This window comes from Littorina saxatilis, unplaced genomic scaffold (genome assembly GCF_037325665.1).
Source record: "Littorina saxatilis isolate snail1 unplaced genomic scaffold, US_GU_Lsax_2.0 scaffold_420, whole genome shotgun sequence".
Taxonomy (NCBI): domain Eukaryota; kingdom Metazoa; phylum Mollusca; class Gastropoda; order Littorinimorpha; family Littorinidae; genus Littorina; species Littorina saxatilis.
In genome coordinates, this window is record NW_027129743.1 from 24070 (window position 1) to 35781 (window position 11712).

General features: G+C 40.1%; 1 long non-coding RNA gene across 1 annotated transcript; it reads right to left on the reverse strand.

Annotated features, from left to right (window-relative positions):
- Window positions 1-6894: 6894 nt before the first annotated feature.
- Window positions 6895-9417, reverse strand: LOC138957970 (uncharacterized). The gene is made up of 3 exons (XR_011453249.1): window positions 8985-9417; window positions 8477-8616; window positions 6895-7429 (listed from the first exon to the last, which is right to left on the reverse strand). It is a non-coding gene; the product is annotated as an uncharacterized lncRNA (long non-coding RNA).
- Between the last annotated feature and the right edge of the window lie 2295 nt (window positions 9418-11712).

The window sequence follows — 11712 nt, forward strand, 5'->3', positions numbered from 1 at the left end:
CGTATAGGTGGGGTTTCGGGTAGCGTTTGCTGTACAGAATTCTGTACATGATTTCATCCCTATTTTTCAACCTCGTAGCCCCGGAAAGTCATAAATAGACCACAGCTTTAATGTGGAGAAGAAGAAGAGTACCACTGCCATGTTTTTGCAACCTCTTTTTGACCCAATTCGAGATGCATGAGTCATAATAATTATTTTAAAAATTCTTTTTTTTAAGATTGAATCCAACTTCCAAGACAGTGAATAAAAAATCAAAGCTAGTGCTGGTCAAATGTTTTAATGCTAGAATTAAAAATAGATAACCTTCTCGGAATATAATGCAAACAGGTTGGAGGCTAGTTCAAGAATCAAATTGCTGACTTACCCAGGCTGGCTGGTTACAGTGCGTTTCTTTGAAAGGCAATCAATGGTTCTACTGCTCTGCTAGTACTCACCATTTTGAAAGTGATGTTCTCATGATTGGTACTTCATCTATTATTTTATTGCAGGTCTCCTCTCAGCTGAAAAAGCCAACCGATTGCTGCATGGCCAGCGACGAATCAGGTAAAAGGTTTTATTATGTACAACTGTCAGTGTCAGTGTTATGACATACAGTGTGTTTTTTCCTTCCCCTCTCTCTCTCATTCTCAAGTTCTGGTCAGAATAACTCATGTGGAGGTGTGCGTGTGTGACTGTGAGCAAGACTGTGAGAGAGTGGTGTTTTTTTTTTTATAATTCAGGTTCAGGGATAATAATAAAATAATGAACACCTACTGACTTAGACTCCAAACCGCAAGCTCTTAGCCTTATTTCACCAGTATGGTGATCACTAGAAGCGCATGACTTTCAGTGTGTATGTTTGATTAAAACAAAATGCATTGCAGTAAACACTGTCACTGTCAGGATATAATTATCTCAATGAAACTGTGTGTCAAGTTCTATTATTATTTTCCTTTTTTGAGTATGTATAACATATTATGCATGTGTGTAGAGCACAGAGAGCGTAAAACTTTAAAAGGAAAATAATAATAGAACTTGACACACATGATTCCTATGATAATGTAGGACAGTGGCATTGATATCTTTCTAGAATAATATGTCGTTTTACATTCAGTGAAATTTTGACTGAATTAGTGAACTGAATGTATTCAAATATGGTGACAGACATGTATACAATGTAGACAAGTTAAAGTTGTATGTGTGTACATCACTACATGTTCTGTAGCTTACAAGTTACATTGAAAACAGCCTTGACTATAATGGAAATCCACTTAATCACTGTCTTTGGGGTTCCAACAAAAATCAGACGCAGTAGGGGAGGGGGGGGGGGGGTGGGGGGGGGGGGGGAGTCGGGGGATTTTATTTGAACTTGTCTACCAGGGAAAAAGAATGTTTAAGCTCTTGGCATTTATGTGGGTTTAGTGTGTGTATGTGTGTCAGTTACAAACAGTACACAACTTATTCCTTTATACTCATACTTAGACTTGTTCTTGTCATTGTGTTTAAGATCCGTTCCTTTCTCATTCATTTGTCAGTAGTGACTGAAGATGACGAAGACCTGGCCAGTGAATGTGGATGAAAAGCAGTGCTATCCAAGTCCAGCTATGATCGATGGGGAAACTACAGCAACAGCCGCAGAGGATCACCGGACAAAAAGAACTGTTTCCCAGTATTGTAAATGTCCACTCAGTATTGGTTGTATTGAGCATTACAACTTGTTGCTATTGTACATTTTTGTCAATGTTTTAAAGGCCCGCTACGCCTCACAGGGCCGGACTAGGCTAAGAGGAGTGGGGGGGGGGGGGGGTTTGCCAGTGGTGGTCCAGGGGGATGTTCCCCTTGGCGGGGTCAAGGGGCAGAGCCCCTATATTGTGGAAGCTGATGGGTAGGTCATATTCTGAGATAGGAAAATGGTCGCTCCTTGCATTAAACGGCATAAAATAAACAATCATAAATTTTTTTTTAAATAATTGAGGTACATGTTTAGGCTAGGGGGGGGGGGGGGGGGGGGGGTTGCGCAACCCCCATAACCCCCACCCCCCCCACCCCCCCCCCCCCGGTAGTCCGGCCCTGCCTCATTTAAAAAGTTGTCCTATCGTTTTGAACTGAGCGCTGTCATTGTCCCATAAGAACTCCATTCCTTTGGACGGTGCAATATTCTATATTTTTCTCTCAAGATACACATTTTCAAAAAGTGACCGAGCGCTGAACTGAAGTTGTGCAGTGCGGATCTTGCGTTTTTGGGAATTCCAAACCGTTTGTGATATGAGCTGTTTGGGTACACCTGTCTGCAGCACATTCAAGTTAGGAGTACGGGAGACAACTCCAACTGACCATAAGTCTTGCGTCTGCTTTTGTTTTCAGTTCAAGACATTTTGACGAAGCGCATTGAATTATGCCACCGAAATAAAACTAAGGCCTGTCCACTTACAAAAACTGCTGGGTCAAAGTTCAGTAAATCTTACATTTTCTTAAAGGTACTGAACTTGTCAAATCCAGGTGCACAGAGCCCCTGGGGCTTTTAGTCATACCTCAGGCAGCTATCCGTTAGAAGAACTACCAAGTTTCATTGACTTGCACCCAAAGAGTCAAGAACTGCGATTTTTTTACGAATTAATTTCGTACTCAGACCCGGCTGGTCTTGACCTATTTTTGGATCTAAATTTAGATCACACCACATCATGCACAAAAAGACACGTCACTAGCAAACTATGTCAGACGTCATCATGAGTTTGTGTAAAACAAAATGGATGCCGGAATCACTCAGTTGAATCGAACTCCGACCAAACACCACGTAATAACTAGGTTAATTTATGCACTCGCGTGAACAAGAAACTGTCGAGCTTCACAGATGTCGTCATTGGGTAGTTGAGTCACTTGAGAAAAAGTGACTCTATGTAATCGGTCAGTGTTAGTCTGTCCGGCCGGCCGGCCGGCCGGCCGGCCGTCCGTAGACACCACCTTAACGTTGGACTTTTCTCGGAAACTATCAAAGCGATCGGGCTCATATTTTGTTTAGTCGTGACCTCCAATGACCTCTACACTTTAACGATGGTTTCGTTGACCTTTGACCTTTTTCAAGGTCACAGGTCAGCGTCAAAGGAAAAATTAGACATTTTATATCTTTGACAAAGTTCATCGGATGTGATTGAAACTTTGTAGGATTATTCTTTACATCAAAGTATTTACATCTGTAGCCTTTTACGAACGTTATCAGAAAAACAAGGGAGATAACTAGCCTTTTCTGTTCGGCAACACACAACTTAACGTTGGGCTTTTCTCGGAAACTATAAAAGTGACCGGGCTCAAATTTTATGTGAACGTGACTCATTGTGTTGTGAATAGCAATTTCTTCCTGTCCATCTGATGCCTCATATAATATTCAGAACTGCGAAAGTGACTCGATCCAGCGTTTGCTCTTCTTGTTTTGGGTTTGTTTTACTACCATAGGAGGATTTTTGAACTGTAAATGCACTCAGCTGCAACAAAAACGCAAAACGAAGGCTGTGAGCTGCACTGTGCCATTAAGGAAATGTGCGGCAGTAAAATTGAATTCGGAAAATACATGGAATAACCTGGTTTTCTGCATAAAAATAAATAAAACAATTGTGAATACTTCTTCTGCGTTCGTGGGCTGAAACTCCCATGTACACTCGTGTTTTTGCACGAGTGGATTTTTACGTGTATGATCCTTTTTACCCCGCCATTTAGGCAGCCATACGCCGCTTTCGGAGAATTGTGAATACTGATCGACGTAGAGTGCCGTTGGAAACAGTCGTTACATTGGATTTCTAGGAAACTGTTTAACAGCGACATCATACATCAGAAATTCCTAATATTTGGCACAAAGATACACATGTATCAATCTACAATCATATAGAATGATTTTTGACAACAGACTACAGTTGAATTTTGATATCTTTTGTCATGAGGATGAACGAATTTCTTACTGCATATTCATTACAATAATTAATTTAAATTCAACTGTAGTTTTTAACAAAAAACACGTTCTTTATGATTGTAGATATAATACATGTGTATCCTTAAATATTATGAATTTCTGATGTATGATGTTGCTGTAGAACTGTTAATGCTAGATTCCATAGCAACAGCAGTCTATATCCATCCACAATGTTTTCATTCATTTTAATAAGTCACTTCAAGAATTAACCAGAAAACCAAGTTATTCCTTGACTATTCAGGGGCAGGGATATAGCTCAGTTGGCGCGCGCGCTGGATTTGTATTCAGTTGGCCGCTGTCAGCGTGAGTTCGATCCCAGGTTCGGCGGAAATTTACAAGATACAAGATACAAGATATTTATTCACCAATTTTGCAAAAGGATTTCATCTTGGCACGGCACGGTAAAAATAAAATAAAAACCAACCAGACACATATGCAGACACACATCACCATGCATGCATACATACGTACATTACACTGTCATGCACACACAGACACAACTCACACACACACACACACACACACACACACACACACACACACACACACACACACACACACACACACACACACACACACACAGACACACACACACACAATTATTTACATTCTCACACATAACCAGCCACATATCTACATCACAAATTCACATCGTCGCCTTGTAAACGTAAAAACCATATCAGTTTAAAAGGGGTGCCAGTAATATCAATACAACATTAGTGAATACTAGAACAATACCTAAAATTAAAAAGTAAGTAGTACATGTAATTATTATCATTTAGTCAGATCATCACATAAAATTATATAATCATGATCTAGACAGTTTAAAACAACAGTATTAACAGACTATCACAGATCTACTCAAGCACCTGAACTTAGAGTCGCATTGCACAAAACTACTACCATCACAGAACTACTCCAGCACCTAAAAAATAAGGACAATTTCCACTATCACAAGTTATGAGAACAGTAATGGAATGCAGTGAAAGGACTAAGTAACAAAAGAACCCCCCCCCCCAATCCTATAACTACAGTATATTACAACGTCTTCACTGCAGGAGTTGTCAGTACAGCATGGGGGATGAAGCTAGAGCGAAAGCGACTAGTTCTGGCTTTCAAAGCTCTGTAGCGCCTACCAGATGGAAGAGGCTCGAAGAAGTGGTTTGCCGGGTGGGAGGGGTCGCGAACAATCTTTCCTGCTTTTCGACCTGAGCGCAACTCAAAGATAGAGGCAACGGAAGGGAAGTCACAGCCCGCGATTTTGGAGGCTGTCCGCACAATGCTCTCCAGTAGCTGTTTCTCTTTCTCAGTTGTGCTGCCATACCAGACCGTGATAGAAAAACACAGGGTGCTCTCAACGACTGCGCGATAGAACTGCGCCATGATTTGCTGTGACATACGGAACTTGCGCAACTGTCTCAGGAAGTGCAGCCGCTGCTGGCACTTCTTAATGATGGACGTGGTGTTCCCGTCCCATTTCAGGTCTTCAGAGATCAGTGTGCCGAGAAATTTGAATGAAGAGACCTGTTCTACAGCTTCCCCATTTATTTCAAGGGGCAAGATGGGGTCTTTCTTTCGCAGAGTCAACTTTGTGTGCAGACTCTCTTCGGTGTCCGAACCTCTCCCCCGTGTACACTACATTGGGTGTGCACGTTAAAGATCCCACGATTGACAAAAGGGTCTTTCCTGGCAAAATTGCTTAGGCACAGTTAATAATTGTCTACCTATACCCGTGTGACGTGGAATAATAGGCCGTGAAAGGTAAATATGCGCCGAAATGGCTGCAATCTACTGGCCGTATAAAATTTCATCTCACACGGCATCACTGCAGAGCGCCTAGAACTGTACCCACGGAATATGCGCGATATAAGACTCATTGATTGATTGATTGATATTCTTCAAGTTTAAAGGCACAATGCAGCTCACAGCCTTAGTTTTGCGTTTTTGTTGCAGCTGAGTGCATTTACAGTTCAAAAATCCTCCTATGGTAGTAAAACAAACCCAAAACTACCCAACGACGACATCTGTGAAGCTCGACAGTAGTTTCTTGTTCACGCGAGTGCATAAATTAACCTAGTTATTACGTGGTGTTTGGTCGGAGTTCGATTCAAATGAGTGATTCCGGCCTCCATTTTGTTTTACACAAACTCATGATGATGTCTGACATAGTTTGCAGTGACATGTCTTTTTGTGCATGATGTGGTGATCTACCTGATCTAAATTTAGATCCAAAAATAGGTCAAGACCAGCCGGGACAGAGTCCGAAATTAATTCGTAAAAAAATCGCAGTTCTTGACTCTTTGGGTGCAAGTCAATGAAACTTGGTAGTTCTTCTAACGGATAGCTGCCTGAGGTATGACTAAAAGCCCCAGGGGATCCGTGCACCTGGATTTGACAAGTTCAGTACCTTTAAGTTTGGTAATTTTACTGCCGCACATTGCCTTAAGTCATAAATAAAGGGTTCCAGTAACATACCATTCTTCTTTATTGATTATGAACTTTGGAAGGTTAGATTTTGGAATCAGTTTTTTTTAAATATTTCCTTGATGTGTTGTAATAAGATCAACCGTCTGCTTGGACATATACTAAAGATCCACTACCTGGCTGCTGTCTGCGGAAAATCGATTAATTCATAGACAAATATGCCTTACAGGGAAGCAGCTAGCCAGTTGACTGTACGTGTGTTTGTGTAGAGGTGTTCTTATTGCATGTTCAAGCCAGGACAGATGGTGACCTGAAACATTTACACATTACACATGTATGCAGGACTGCTACTTTAAGCTTAGGTGCAAGTGTGATGATATAATTATTTGTTTGACTGATTATGGGCATTAAAATAAAACTGCAAAAAGAATACTTACACTTGAGATCTGATTTTGTGCGTGTCTGTGTGTGTGTGCGCATGAGGGTGTGTGTGGGCCATTTGACATACTTGCAGAAGAAACCAACAGAGGTAACTGATAAACTGCATTTATTAACACAAAGAGGTAAACAAAGTGAGTTCACACATTTCACAAAAGTAAGAAAAGGCAGTCTCACATGTGTGATAGTCTAGGAATACCAATGCATTCACAATATTTAGTACTCACATGAATGGCCCAAGAAAACTATAGGCTGAGAATGCAAGTTCTAATTTGGCACATTTGTACATGTAGCTGCATCCACTAGACATATATCCATCTTACAATAAAAAAAACTAGTGGTTAGGACATGGGCCTGAAAATCTCAAGGTCCTAGGTTCGAATCTCTGCAGAGGCATTTACTTTTTCCCCTTAGTTAAAATAAAAATGCTCAATCGAGAGAGAGCAACCGTAAAGTTACCAGCGTAAAAGTAAAGTGTTGAATGCAGCTGTAAAGGTCATGCCAGCAGCGTGGGTCAGTTCTGGTAGCTCTGTCAGCACAGAATGGACTGAATCTGATCATCATCCTCAGCAAAGCCAGGCACCACTCTGCAAGCTGCCTGCACGTCATATCTCGGCACCTCACTTCCTGGAAAATAAAGAAAATGTATTACTGAGCACATTCAGACTTTGCTGTGCGCTGATAGGGATATGTTTTTGGTATTGAGAAGAGGGTGTGTGGTGGGGGTGCCGGAAGGTAGGTAGGAAGTAATACATGTACTTGTTCTTCACACAATCAGTGGGATGGAGAATGGTGTGGGTGATACTGACAGTGACAACTATTAACTAAACTGTAAACATTGTTCTGTAATATTACAGGTGCCATCATTCCTTCCTGTGAAAACCATTTATTTATATACTTTCATCATTAAAATTAAAAAGAATCTTTCATCATTAAAATTAAAAAGACTTCCTCACAAGAACCTTTCTAACGACATGATATCTTGTTATGCTGCTGATGTGAGCGGTTTTTCTGGAATGTGATGGAAATTTACTATTTTTTTAATTGACAGCACCCTCATCCCACACACATTCCCTATTTAGCGTTGACACCTTACAGTTTTGTTGAGAAATGTGATGTGAAGTCATTCAGAAAATTCTAACACTGCGCAGGGGCAGTCAGGGTGTTGATACGTTTTACTATATTATATAACTCTTATTCCATGTAACAAATTTAAAAAAACTATAAAAAAAAACTGGCCACATCTGTGATTGTGAGCCAAGGAAAGGACTGACTGTATTTAAAATAATTCCAGTAATGAGTAAATCTTTCATTCTAGCTATTTCATGTTTTACTTTCTTGCATCACAATAGTTCAAATCAATGTTCATACAAACAGCATAATGCACTTTATGAGTATAGGGTTGCAACAAACTTTAAGATGGGAAGGAGAGAGAAAATAAAGATATTTGTACCATTATGTATACAAAGTACATCATACCAATTAGTGAATTGCCATGCACAGTATTACTATGCATCTTCAAATGTATGAATAATTTCATCTACAAAGTACTTGTAAATGTAATACAATTTACAAAGAACAAAAGACTGCTGAATGATCTACATCAGTACATGCATGTTTATAGCTACAGACTACCATCTGGCATCACCAATACCTTATAAATGTGTAACTTACTCTTCAGGGGTAGTCTGTAATGTAAAGCGCCATGCCAAGTCATCCTGATACCTCTCCAGTACATGTATCCATGTTTAAAGGTAAACTGAAAGACAGGAGCTGTATGAATGATGCACATCACCTCTGGTTTCTCGGGAGGCCTGAAAAAAACCATAACAATATTAACATAACTATTAACATGTCTTGAAAATGAAATAAGTACTATTTCAACTTCACTATCAGAGCCAAATCACTCACTAATTCAGTAATTGTTTTGTTTATTCTTTTACAACCATAGTTCATACACTGATACAGCAACATTTGATTCTGTGCATATAGATTAAAGATCAAGCATTTTCTAAACTTGAGTAAAAAAAATAAGAACACAACAAGCACACACTCTGTGACTCAGTCACACCCAGTTACTCAGTAACACACACATGACATACACAACAGATGAATCTTGCTCAGTTCTACAAAGGCCACGTTTGCAATGGTCATGTCTTGGATTTTAAAAACAATAACTTACCTGCTGGTTGATCCAAACCGATGATTGACAATCAGTGAGAGGAAAATGTCCGAGGCTGAGGATACTGCCTGTGGTGGGAGGGCGTTCCATTCGCCAATGGTGCGAGGAAAGAAAGACTGCTGTCTGTATGATGTTCTGCAGGCTGGGAGTTTATGAGCCTCAGCATGGATTGAGCGAGTGCTGAGTGCATTCTTTTCGCTCTATCCTATTAATTCACACATTGACCCTGCAGCAGTGACGATCATTTCTAGATTGCAATCGGCAAAGTTCGTAGCTCGGATTGCACTCATTCCAGCGCTACCGTGTACTGGGTCAGCGAGACACGAACGACAACTCAAATCGATAAGCATCCGAACACATCGGAACTTCCGTTTACGTTCGTAGCTACTCGGAAATAGCCTTCGGGATTGAAAGCCCGCAACTGACGTGTGAAAAAAAATTTCGCCTTCGCGACCCGGCCGGGGTTCGAACCCACGACCTCCCGATCACGGGGCGGGTGCCTTACCACTAGGCCAACCGTCCCAACAACATCAGAGAGCCGAATAGCTAAACATTTCGCTAATAACTTATAATCTGTATTGGTCAGTGAAATAGGTCTCCAATTCTTTAAATCATTTCTTGACAAATCCTTTCCTTTATGAATCAGTGTAATTGCGGCTTTACACTGTGAATTAGATAGAGTTCCATTCTTAAAAGCAGAGTTAAAAGACGCAAGTATATACCTTTTTAGGCTCCTCCAAAAAAACTTATAAAACTCAACTGTTAATCCATCGATTCCAGGCGCAGAACCATTATTCATACGCTTTAGAGCTGACAAAACTTCTCCTTCAACCACTTCCCCTTCACAACTGTCTTTCTGCTGATCATTTATTTTTAAAACCTTTGTTCCATCCAAAAAAGTGTAAATTTTCAAGCTCATGTTTCCCTCATCAATTTTCTGTTGATACAAATCAGCAAAATACGTTTTTTGGACGAGAATAATATATTCTTGCGTTGTAACAATTCGTCATTTATCATCTTTTACACTTTCCATCATTTTTATATTTAGTCAAGTTTTGACTAAATATTTTAACATCGAGGGGGAATCGAGACGAGGGTCGTGGTGTATGTCTGTCTGTCTGTCTGTCTGTGCGTGTGTGTGTGTGTGTGTGTGTGTGTGTGTGTAGAGCGATTCAGACTAAACTACTGGACCGATCTTTATGAAATTTGACATGAGAGTTCCTGGGTATGAAATCCCCGAACGTTTTTTTCATTTTTTTGATAAATGTCTTTGATGACGTCATATCCGGCTTTTCGTGAAAGTTGAGGCGGCACTGTCACGCCCTCATTTTTCAACCAAATTGGTTGAAATTTTGGTCAAGTAATCTTCGACGAAACCCGGACTTCGGTATTGCATTTCAGCTTGGTGGCTTAAAAATGAATTTATGACTTTGGTCATTAAAAATCTGAAAATTGTAAAAAAAAATAAAAATTTATAAAACGATCCAAATTTACGTTTATCTTATTCTCCATCATTTGCTGATTCCAAAAACATATAAATATGTTATATTCGGATTAAAAACAAGCTCTGAAAATTAAATATATGAAAATTATTATCAAAATTAAATTGTCCAAATCAATTTAAAAACACTTTCATCTTATTCCTTGTCGGTTCCTGATTCCAAAAACATATAGATATGATATGTTTGGATTAAAAACACGCTCAGAAAGTTAAAACAAAGAGAGGTACAGAAAAGCGTGCTATCCTTCTTAGCGCAACTACTACCCCGCTCTTCTTGTCAATTTCACTGCCTTTGCCATGAGCGGTGGACTGACGATGCTACGAGTATACGGTCTTGCTGAAAAATGGCATTGCGTTCAGTTTCATTCTGTGAGTTCGACAGCTACTTGACTAAATATTGTATTTTCGCCTTACGCGACTTGTTGAGTTTGCTCTCGGCTTTTCTAACCCAAGAAAAAAAGGTGTGTTCCTTTCACCCTGCTCGATCCATTGAACTTTTGCCCGCACCTGTGCTGCACGAGAGTTACGCTGCTCTAACAGTTCTAACTGCAGCTTGACCTTCTGCCGTTTACCTTGCGTTTGAATACAGTCAGGGGAGATCCCAAGGGTTTTATCCAACTCATTTGATTCACCATACAGTTTTGCAACATCACTTTTAATTTCAAAACTTTTAAACTTACTAACATTTTGGGAAAAATCCTTGATTCTCATTTTCAATAATTCCCAACCAAGTTGACAATCCTCTTCAACATCAAGTTGAAGTGTGTCAAACATTTTGTTCATTTGATCAACAAAGCTCACATCATGCAACAGAGAATTATTAAATTTCCAATAACCTTCTCCTCTAACGACATCAGATAGTTTAATATGAATACTACAGCCTCTGTGGTCCGACGTCGCAACAGAGATTATGTCACAATCAACAATCTGTTCAAACACACTTAAGCTACTAAAAACGTAGTCAAGTCTTCTTGCCACAAATGGATCAAGGTTATGTGCAGACTCAGAGACGGTATCCATGTTCCACCCCCATGTCGCCACTGTGGCACGTAAAATACCTCACACACACCTGGGTAGCGCGATTTCATTGCTGCTAGCTTTCCACTAGGAGGTAGCGACCCACATTTTCAAGCGATGGGACACTACTGTAAAAAAACCAAAACAAGTCGCGTAAGGCGAAAATACAATATTTAGTCAAGTAGCTGTCGAACTCACAGAATGAAACTG